Here is an 11,796-nt window from a genome sequence, read left to right as displayed (position 1 = left end):
GTAGCATGCATTTCCACTACCGTCCATGAACAGGTTCAATCAAACCGAGCCTGCAACATTTTCGTTTTTGTTGTGTTGAGCGACCTGTGAAGTTTCCACTTTTCTCTATTCCAGATATGGTCAAAATAGTGATATATTCTAAGTTTGAATACTTCGAGGTCACCTTCTATGACCTCTCCTCAAAATCTAGATCTATCCAGGTACTCAGTCTTGGTCAGATTCATTACTACACGTTCATGTAGAGTATGTCTATATTTCCTTACCATATCGGCTCAAACTAGATCAAATACTCTCCAGATTGAGACATGGTTTAAATAGTGATAGTTTTATGAGCAAACTCTGCACGGTCATCTTAATCATATAACCTCTATAGGGCTACCCGATGGATACACCAGGTACCTAATCTCGGCCAGGACCTATACATCAACGTAAACTATTGTAGTTAGTAACTCGAAATTTTGAGATACGTAACTCGAAATTTTGAGTGACTAAGTTAAAATTTCGAGATACTTAACTCGAAATTTCGAGTTTGTATGTTGAAAACTCGAGATAGGTAACTCAATATTTCATTTTTTTTAATTAAATCTGATAAAAAGGACAAATTGCTGACAGGACGATAATTGGCAAATTCCAGGCCAGACTTTTTTAAAAGTGGTCTTATAATCGCCCTTTTCCATCTAGTTGGAAAAACTCCTTGAGTTAAGGAAAGATTCACCAGCTTAGTGATTGGAGGCAACAGCTCGTTCAGAAATGACTTTTAACATTTTTGTAGGCAAAATGTCAAGTTCTGAGGTCTTGGTTTGTAACTGACAAATAAGCTTTCTGATTTCATCCTCTGAAAGTTCCTCAAAATGTTCGAAATATGGTACGTCTTTCACAGCTGGCTTATAGTTAACAAAATCTTCCAGGGAATTTGTTCGAACTTAGCCATAAAATGGTCGGCAAACTTATCAGTGAGACTACTTCCGTCCTCAATAGGTGGCATTGGGTTTTCCGACCTGCTTCCAGGTAGATCTTTAACAAACTAAATGAGTTTTTTAAATCTCTTTTGGATTCAAGTACTGTCTGGCTCAGAGTTACTTCTTCCTCACATTTAGAATAGTGGTATTTGTTAAGTAGTGTCTTGAAAATTTCATAGTCCCTGGGTAGGCGACATTTCCACCACAGTTTCTCGGATGTATGTACCAGTCGTTTCACATGGAATGAATCTCTTCACTGAACCAGGGTTTCGGAGCTCTAAATTTGCATTTTGTCTTTCATGGGTGTGTGGATATCAAGAAGTGTCTTAATTTCGACTTCAAATTGTTCAAAACATTGATCGACAGAATCGCTACCAATAGACATCTCAGCAAGATCGTTGGCAAATTTCGTATCATCAATGTCTTTAAAGTTCCGGAATACAACAGACTTGCTTATAATATTTTCCTTTTTCACCCATGTAACCACTTTAACAGCGCAGTGGTCTGACAAGAAGGGACCTGATTCACATTAAACTATATCAATATCATTCTCGACTTCAGTGTTCACAAGGCCAAGACTACGACCATGGACATGGGTTGGTAAATTGACATGCTTGACATAACCCTAACCCTAACCCTAAACCCAATCCAGGGGCATACAAAGAATTGTTAAATTCTGTTCTAACGTTACCAGTCATCATGATTATGTAAATTCAAATCACCCATGCACAGGAGATTAGAGTATTTAGTTACTATTTCTTCGGCAAACTGGAAGAAATCCGCCACAAAGTTGTTGCCAATAGATAGTAATGTTTTTTAAAAATGAGTTGCCAAACTCCATATTCAAAGCTTTGTGTCACACCGGTTAACACTCTATGCTATTCAAATTGGTACTGTTTTTCACTGTTTCTTAGTCCTGGGGCGACCTGGTCTCCTTCTGAAGTTCAATATCCCAAGACTTGTTAATCTAGTTCATACTTCCTGATCAGGTAAGATCAATTGTCTGGGCACTGAGCGAAATCTCAGCAGTTCATCAACACCATACTGTATAACGGTATATGTGTGATTTGGATTGTCCATTGTGATCATTAATTTTAAAGGTCTACTCCTGGCGCACAATAACATTTAGCCTCAGCCAACACATGGCACACAATAACAATAACATTTAGTCTCAGCCTACACCTGGTGCACAATAACAATAACATTTAGCCTCAGGCTACACCTGGCGCACAATAACATTTAGTCTCAGCCTACACCTGGCGCACAATAACAATAACATTTAGTTTCAGGCTACACCTAGCGCACAATAACAATAACATTTAGTCTCAGCCTACACCTGGCGCACAATAACAATAACATTTAGCCTCAGCCTACACCTGGCGCACAATAACAATAACATTTAGTCTCAGGCTACACCTAGCGCACAATAACAATAACATTTAGTCTCAGGCTACACCTAGCGCACAATAACAATAACATTTAGTCTCAGGCTATAACGATATACATTCGTTTTAGATCAGACATTTTGAAGTAATACGGTGTAGGTTTCATGGAGAATGTGGACATTTTTTGTCCTGCAACCGATATTTCATCGATTTTATTCGGACAAACGTCTAACTGGAAGACGAAAAAGTGAAATGTGTAATTATTTAAAACATTCGATCGGATGAAATCATATTTCTCGCACTGGTATCAGCCCGTTGTTGTGGCATTTTAAATCGAACGAAAAAGAACCACCAACTTTTTTGGAAGCAGTTATGAGACAACAAGAGCTGTGACACATACTGAGAAAATTTCCTCACTTATCAGGGGAAGGAAGTGTGCAAATACTTCGATTAAGTCAATTTCGCTATTGGCGTTTTCTCCCCTTGTGAGCAAAAGCGATAGCGCTTTGATATCTCTTATCTCAAACAGCGACCAAGTAACCAGATATCATCGCTTACAGGCTTGATTGTCTATACAATCAATGAATATAAATAAATAGGATTTTTTGTTCAGAATGTGAATGTTGTGACTGACATTTTTTAAACAAAGATATTTAGCAATTTTCTGTTCTTTGCACGGGACAATGGATACTTTTTCGCACCTAATACACAAGTGTTTCATTAGAAATTTATTCGTTATACTTTGTATTGATTTCCGATCTGAAATTTTAATCCAACGAAAGTATGTAAAGTGTACCAGAAGAAAACATTTCAATACGATATTGTGTTATATTTTATGTTCTGTTATAGTATTTATTATCAGAAATCAGATTAACTTGAAAAATTGATGTATTCTTCAAACTGAATAACAAGGACAGATCTATCAAGTTTACCAAGTTTATTCAATAATTTCATTGCACATCTTTTAATGATATCAAGTATTGCTATTCAAACAAATCAAAGCATACATGTATATGATGTATGGATGAATGGCTATACTGTTTTAAATGTACGCAGCTATGATAAAACATAGAGTTCTTATGAAACTTGATAATATTAAATCAAGTACATTATATACAATATCAACACATCTCTTATAATATATCATCTCCAACATCATGCCCCTTATTTTATATCTGCTTCATCTTAACACATCCTTATCAATATACGCATCAGTGCAGCTTTGCGTAATAACTATATTATTAGTTATAAAGGTTTTTGACGGGATATACGGTGGGCATATAGCCTGACTGTGATTCATATAACCCGAGGCGATAGTTTGACAAATATTACTATTTTTTTCAATTCCCCATTTGGTGCCTCAATCCGCACCTTGTTTTTCGTGCGTTTCCGTAAAAGACGCGGAAACATACGAAGATAACGGTAGGTTTGTGTTTTTTTGGTTGCGGAAGAAATTGGATTTACAAATGGAATTATAAATGTTTTAAGGAAATTTACAGATAGTTTCGAGTTTCTCGAGTAAGAACTTGGATTGTAGTAAAGGAGAACTAAAGTAAAACTTGCTTATCCGTTTAATCTTCTATCTAAGCTGTTCAGCCTCGGGTCGCGTGTACTTTTAGCCTGAACACGGAAGTAGAGTGAATATGTCATGATGTGCCAAAGAAGTACCAGTACTCACAGTAGCTCTTTGGATGTTCATATAACGTGGAAATCTAGGAAAAATCAAATGTTAGATGTCAGGTCATCTAAGTGCAATCAGATGATGTTATTCAACATGCTGTGGCTGCATTGAACTAGAAGTCATTTCAGGAACAGAATCCAGGGATCATAAGAGAAATTTATGTAGGTATTTCAGAATATGGCAGATGTTTTAAAATATTCCTTTTCAAAGAGTGGTTCAATTGCTATTCACAGCTAATATTTAAATGATTACACCCGAATATAAACTTAGCTATTCATAGCTAACACTCGAATATAAACTTAGCTATTCATAGCTAATATTTAAATGAGAACGCCCAGCTATAAATAATGAGCAGTGTTAGTGTCCAGCCATCCGTTAACTGGAAGTTTAACCTGTGTCTTAGATGTCCAGTAACCGGACACATAGCCTGACCTATAGGGTTTTTTTTAACCGACCGATAACAAATTTATTGATGACTTTTGTATTGTTCTGTTAAGATATTTTACTATAATTAAAATTAATTTAGATAATAATGTGATACGTTCATCTAACCGATATTTGTGTAAAAATGGTGCTGCTCATAAATTTCTGTCATTGATAAAAAGCGTTCCATTTGTGCTGTTGTTGTTTTAATGTTATGTCGAGAAAATTTGACAAATACACGGTTCAGAATAATGTAAAGTTTCATGCCAATCCCTCTGAAATTTGATTAATTTTATAGAATATCTATGCACTTCAGTCGCATTTAAAAGTAATTTTGGAAAAATATACTTTGTGTGGTCTTTGGAATAAAAAATTCTTTTTATATTTAATTGCAGGTATGTATAGCCAATGATGATGATACCTGCTGGCCAATCACTGCCAAAGAATAACCTATTCACAGAAATATGGCATCTTTCACACATATGGAATGGAACATTTTTGCCAAGATGCTACATAAACTCTGACACCGAGAATATGGCACCTTTCCCACATATGGAATGGAAAATTTTTTCCAAGACGCTACATAAACTCTGACACCGAGAATATGGCACCTTTCACACATATGGAATGGAACATTTTTGCCAAGACGCTACATAAACTCTGACACCGAAAATATGGCACCTTTCACACAGTCATATGGAATGGAACATTTTTGCAAAGACGCAACATAAACTCTGACACCGAACGTACATTACGACTAGTAGGACAATAATGGTAACATAAATTACACCATGTTAAAAACTCTTGTCTTCGGTATTGCTGCAGCCGGTCAGAATTTGGATTTAATAAATGTATTTCATGAAGTCACTTACAGGACAGTACCTATTGTCAAATTAACTGTGTCATATGACATAAGCCCTGCTAAGTCATTACTAACACTAAGTCTTGTCAACAAATATATTTATTGCTTAGACTTTATGATTTGATTTTTGTCGAAAAACATATGCATAATTTCTGCAGCAGATCCTAGACTAGTGCAATATTATTCTGAGAAAGAACAAATTCATATTTCTGCATGCAAAGCTAATTTTCATTACATACACAGAGTTAGATCTAATCTTAGAATTATTCTGGTAGATGAAATAAATAAGTTCTTTAACCAAAGTAAAATTGAAAATTTTGATATTAAAAGATCGAAACAGTGATGTCGGTCACACATTAAACCGGAATCCACCTAAAAACCGGAATACACCGGAATACACTTTGCATAACCGGAATACACCTGTATTTTTTAATTTAAAGGTATTTCTGAAGTGTTTTTGATATAATTCAATCATATTTATCATAAATAATTAAAATACGAAAGGAAAATAAAATACGTTCACGCAAAATAATTTTATACGAGATTGAAGTTTGGCGTCCGCGCCGGAAATTTCCATAACCGAAATACACCCGTATTCAATAATAAATGGTATTTTTGTAGGGGCTATTGCAGAAAACATTCGAGTATAATATAAAATAATTAGTTTACAAAAGGAAAATGAAATACTTTAACGCAAAACGATTTTATACGAGATTGAAATTCGGCGAGCTTACGGAAATGTTGCACGCTTACGTCGCTGTGACTAGATACCGGAATGTTGATTATTGGAAATTATTTAATAGTTTCTTCACATTTCATGATGTTACAAATGACGTCACGTACCCGATACGAAAATTGCATGCCAGTACTGTAAAACCTGCTTAAGCGGTCACCTCTAATTAGCAGCCAACCTGTCTTAAGCAGCCTGTGTCTCTATCATTTCCCAAAATGGTCATTTATTCTATAAATTACCTGCATTAAGCAGCCACCTGCTGTAAACAGCCACTTATCCCAACACCCTTGGCTGGCTGTTTAAGACAGGTTTTACTGTATGGAAAAATGTTGATGTATGTAATTCGCATTCGCCACTTGGAAGAGTATAAATATGAGTATGTAATTCAGGTATTGATGTTTTCAAGCTTCTGTTTGATTTGTCAGTTTGTAATTTCTTTACTTTTCAAATATTACACATCATTCTAAAATTCTTGAGTTGAGGTAGTAGGAACTTTTATTCTGGAATTCACTTTTAGACTGGTGTATCCAGTGCCTGGCTTATTTTCATGTTGAATGATTCTATACAGATATTTATGTCGGAACAATGCTGAATTACCTGACGATATTAGTCGACAAGCGAGTAGGGATATTGCCCATATGAAAAAATTATCTCAATATTTCCTAGGATGGCGTCAAATCACTTGGACTACTGACTATATATATATAATCACACGGAAATGGCAGTCATTCCGTGTGTACTACATTATGACACAGTTGTAAATGATGATGATTATTGTTGTTTGAACTTGCTGTAAAATTGGAGCACTTGCACTTTAGCGGTCCCTATAATAATAGTAGTTTAATAATGTCTTAAATATTAAAAGTTAAAAGAGGTAACTTTATTTTCAGATGAATATGTTTGGGGGCTGCCGCCCCCACATCTCTGCTTTGCCCCACATCCCCAACTTGCTGCGCATGCGCATTGTAAACTTCCAGGGACCACTAAAGTGCATTCTACCCGTAAAATTTATTATTCTAACACGATCCGATTCATTTTCCTATTAAACAAAGAAGACAGAAAACAGTGAATTATTATACAACAAATCACTGTTCTGATGTCACAGTTATTACGTCATGGCGTCAAACGGCATAGCGGCGCACTGGAAAAGAAACGGGCAAATATTTAATGAATGTCAGCAAGAATCCTTGGTAACGTGTTAGAATTGAAATAATACATCTCAATTAGTGATTTGCTCTTGAATAAATCATTGTTTGTCGTTCAGATGCGTATTATTATATCATTCGGGCTGCGCCCTCGTGATACAATTCCTTCGCATCTGAACTCCAAACAATGATTTATTCAACGACAAATCACTGGATGAGATATATAATTTCTTAATTATTTTTTATTATATTGATTTATTTCAAATTTACAACATTTCACCGAGCACTGGAATACACCTCGCGGCAAGTGCTGGTTTGACCGCTCTTAGTTGAATTAATTTTGTATTTTAAATTTGTTTTTAAAGAAAACTCCTGTTAAACTTTTTTTGCTGTTATATTCATTTTAAAAATACAATTGTTGTTGTCAATGTTTTTTAATCCAGTCTTGAAATTTGCTCACTGCAGTGCAGTAGGCTACTGTATTGTTATTATTAGAAATAAATTTATGAAGTGATACCATTTAGTTATTTGAATTTGTAATGATAGTAAATCATTTTGTTTATTTAATTAGTTTATACAGACTAAGCAGACTTATCTGCAGTGACCAGTCGTTCAGTTCCTGTTGACAGTGTTGTACACAAGATTAAGTGCTTGTTTAATCAACTGGTGAATATTGCCATTACTGGCAAGAAAAATATGACTCGTACTGCTTTGTCTCCTATGAATAACAACAAAATGACGAGCTTTCCAGAAAATAAACTTTATTAAATGTATAGAATAACTCCATGATTGATATGAAACCATCTCAAAGAAGGGTAATCATTGAATTAATTTTCGAATCGAGAGACGTCCGCCATTTTGTTTCTAATGTAAACTGAAAAATGGCCTTACGCAACGGCCAATCAAAATCGATATTCACTTTCCGTATATACGTCAGTGTAGAGGGGCCCGCTTAAAGGGAAATTCGCTCACGGGGTATACGGTTTTATATAACGTGCATGTTAACCAATGAAAATCCGAGAAATTCATTTGCAGTATTATAACAGTTTATATTGTGTTGTCTAATTTTTGTGACGATTCCTAGCGATTTCAGTTTTGTTTTTAGTTCTTCCGTGGTCATTTCACTGGCGGGTTTTTCATTTTCTTTTTCAAATTTCTTATGTGCACTCTGAATGTAAAACTCAATTCTTCGTTTTGTGCTTGATGATCTACTTCGCTATATATAGAAATTTATCATGTCTTTAATATTGATTTGTGTAGGGGAGACCGGGGATAGTTGTTACATGGGGTAGGTTGTTACATTGCAAATATTGAAGTGATGACGCATCATATAAAGTCACAGATTATGCGTGTTTGTTAGTTTTAAAAGTCGCCATCTTTTACGGATGCGTTGTTTAACTTGGTGACAGTTATTTGAAAAATAGAATAAAAAGCTAGATTTTGGGCCACGTAAGTAAATTTTCGAGTTTTTCATACATTTTTGGTTCATGTGCACACTTGAAATATATATAAAACTTTAAAAATGTTGTTGGACTAAGCAAGGAATTGTGCTAAAAATCGTAAAATCTCAAGAGGTTACATGCTTTCTCCGAATTGTCTACCTTAGATATTGTCACGTGTTGTGGGTGCGGGGCACGTTGGTACATACTACCAGTTGACCCCAAAGAGAAGATTCACAAGAGAATCTTTATTTGAGAACTGGAACAACCGTATTAGACCTTCCTGTTTGAGACGAGGGAAACCAGATCACTACTTTTGTTATAGGTAAATGTCCGATTGAACCAGGCAGGAAGCTGCATATGGGGATGGACATTGTTGGCTCTATGCTGTAGTTACATTGAATAGCAGAGATGACGACTACCCCATGCGTATACTACTGAAAATGAAGTGAAATGACCATGCCAGTTACTATATAGATTTTTCAAATGGCCAAAATGTAACTGACGATATTAAGCGCTGTATACCTTAAAAATATTGTCGACTTTGTGTAGCTGCCTTGGCACCTCTGCCATCTTAAACCATAAGAGCTCCTCTGGCGAAACAAACATTATTGCAATTTGTCTATGAAGATGTCGTATTCAGTGGAGATATATATCTTGTCCTGATTGGTGTAAATAGAAATGAACATTACAGTGGCGTCAATAAAATCTAATAGTGCACTAAGAGCAGCGAACAACTATGTACAACAGGGCTGCGTTTTCTCCAGATAAGAAATGCCAATTTAGAATGACTGCTGGATGGCGAAAGAATGTAAAAGAGCTCTAATGACAGATACGCCCGAAAAGAGTGCTAACATAGTAAAATAAGAATTCACCATGAAACTGTGGAAAATTTGCTTAACTGAATGAGCAAACAACTGCTCAAAACTAAAGAACAGAAAGCAACAAAACAAAAGAAAAATGTAAACAGATGTAAACATCGTCCTATTTGTCATCATTGTGGATATGATGGAGAAATGGAAGAGATGTTTTGATTTAATCATATGTATTGCCTATATACATGCAAATAGATACAAAAAATACAAGCAGTTTCAGTAAATAGTAGGGGCCTATAGCATTATTCAGGCTTGCATTAATGCTGAAAAAATAGAGTATGGACCTGTACGGTTTGAAATTCGCAAGATTTTGTTTAACTTCCAAGGCTCTACTACCAACTCGGTGAAATGATTCATTTGTGAAATGAAAATGCTGTGTTATACATGTTATAAACAGATTGGATTACTGTTGTGTTGTAAAAATGTAAATTCTTGTAAAATTGTAAAATTGCTTATTGTAACAATTTGCCCGAGACGCTGTAACAATTTACCCCAACGGTGGGGTAAGTTGTTACATTTCACCAACATGATAAAACTATCTTTATCGGATAGAAATATTCTTCGCTTTAGAATTAATAGTACAAATTTGAAAATTGCAATGAATGAGCTTTACAAAGATAATAAGCTGGACAAAATCGGTTAAATAATTCATCCGATACAATATAAAATATGAAAAATGTAACAACTATCCCCGGTCTCCCCTACTTTGATGAGACTATAATAAACAATAAAACCTATATACGTAATTTGCAGTTTATATATTTGCAGTTTAACATATTTGAGAATTATTTTCTTTCCTTGTTACTTGTTATTTTTAATAAAAAGGTAAAACATGAAAAAAAATAATAATAAAACCTAAAATGTTGACCCAAATGAACACAGGTGAAAATTATTAGGTGTCGATTCCTCCTTAATTATGAAAACACGTGTGCATCTGTTCACTGTTAATTAATAATCTAATTAAGAGATAAACATCTTTTTGGCGTAAAACGGCACGCACTAGAAAACTGTTATCAAATTAATTCTTTAAACGGCATTTAAGTTAGTACTACATAAGAATATAATGAAAGCCATTAGATTTAGGAAAATGTAAGAACATTTCAGGCAATTTCGAAATAATGATTTTGCTGCTGATTTCACGGAGCATCAGAATTATAGCCAATATCTTGTAAATTTTCTTAATGTCATTTTAATTCTAATTCACTGATATAATCCGCCACTTTGACGTAAATCACGCGTTTAAATTATAAAGCTTATATTAAAACATCGGCACGTGTTACGATATTATACCTTTCATTCATACATGATGTGATTAGGATGCTACTTGACCAAAATGACACTTTTAAAAATTTTAAATTCAAATTCAACTAATTTACTGAAACACCCAATCATTATGTCAAAATAAGTCATAATAAATATTTTGTATTATCATTTTGGTTATTACTACAATGCAACAACAGAACTGCTTACACTTTTATTTTCGAATTTTTTAAAACACATCTTAGTATTTTCAAAGGAAAATGACATGAAAAAAAAAATAAAAACTTTTAAAACAACATTTGTCAGACGGAGCGCACCCAGAAATCATGCTAAACTCTGTTATATAATTATACATGTATTCCTATTCCGATATGGCTCTATCTTATCGTAATACTTAGCACGTTTTTTGTCAATATACAGAAACCGTTGAAACCCTGTTTTTAAAGGAATTTTGAAGCAAGAAAGAAATAACTTATTTTATAATAAAATATATATCTAGAATGTACACGACGAGGACTTTCCAAATATATCCGGGATGGTATTTTAACTTTAACTTTTCCTTCAAAAATACTTAGTAAAAACAGGGTTATCGTGTAATTCTGCCAAATATGTATAGACAGTATAGTGAATTTGAGAGACGTTTTTAAAACGAATTTTGAAGCAACCAAATATTGACTTATTTTAGAGGGAAAATATACCATCGTAAAGGTATTGAATTGCTTTTTAAGGAAGTATCCGGGATAGTATAATAGAATAAATAGAAACGTGTAATTTATGACATTTTCTATAGTAAATGTATCATTTTCCTATATAAATCAATGTAAATATAGGAATAGGATTTATCAGTTGCGCTGTATGATGGCTTATCAGATTCTGTGCCGTAGATGTACTGATAAGATCGCCAAAGAGGAGTTCAACATGAGAAGACAGCACGCTCGACTATTTCAATGACTGATAGTGAGTGTTTATTGATTTTAATGCGGATGATGATATTTTGGACAATATTTTAAGTTTGATTCAAATATATTCAGTAT

General features: G+C 34.3%; 1 long non-coding RNA gene across 1 annotated transcript; it reads left to right on the top strand.

Moving 5' to 3' along the window:
- Positions 1 to 3,751: 3,751 nt before the first annotated feature.
- Positions 3,752 to 7,704, top strand: LOC123561180 (uncharacterized). The gene is made up of 2 exons (XR_006688327.2): positions 3,752 to 4,186; positions 4,844 to 7,704. It is a non-coding gene; the product is annotated as an uncharacterized LOC123561180 (long non-coding RNA).
- The last annotated feature ends 4,092 nt before the right edge of the window (positions 7,705 to 11,796 follow it).

Source organism: Mercenaria mercenaria, chromosome 10, assembly GCF_021730395.1.
Source record: "Mercenaria mercenaria strain notata chromosome 10, MADL_Memer_1, whole genome shotgun sequence".
NCBI classification, from domain to species: Eukaryota; Metazoa; Mollusca; class Bivalvia; order Venerida; family Veneridae; genus Mercenaria; species Mercenaria mercenaria.
This window is presented reverse-complemented; position numbering and strand designations above follow the sequence as displayed.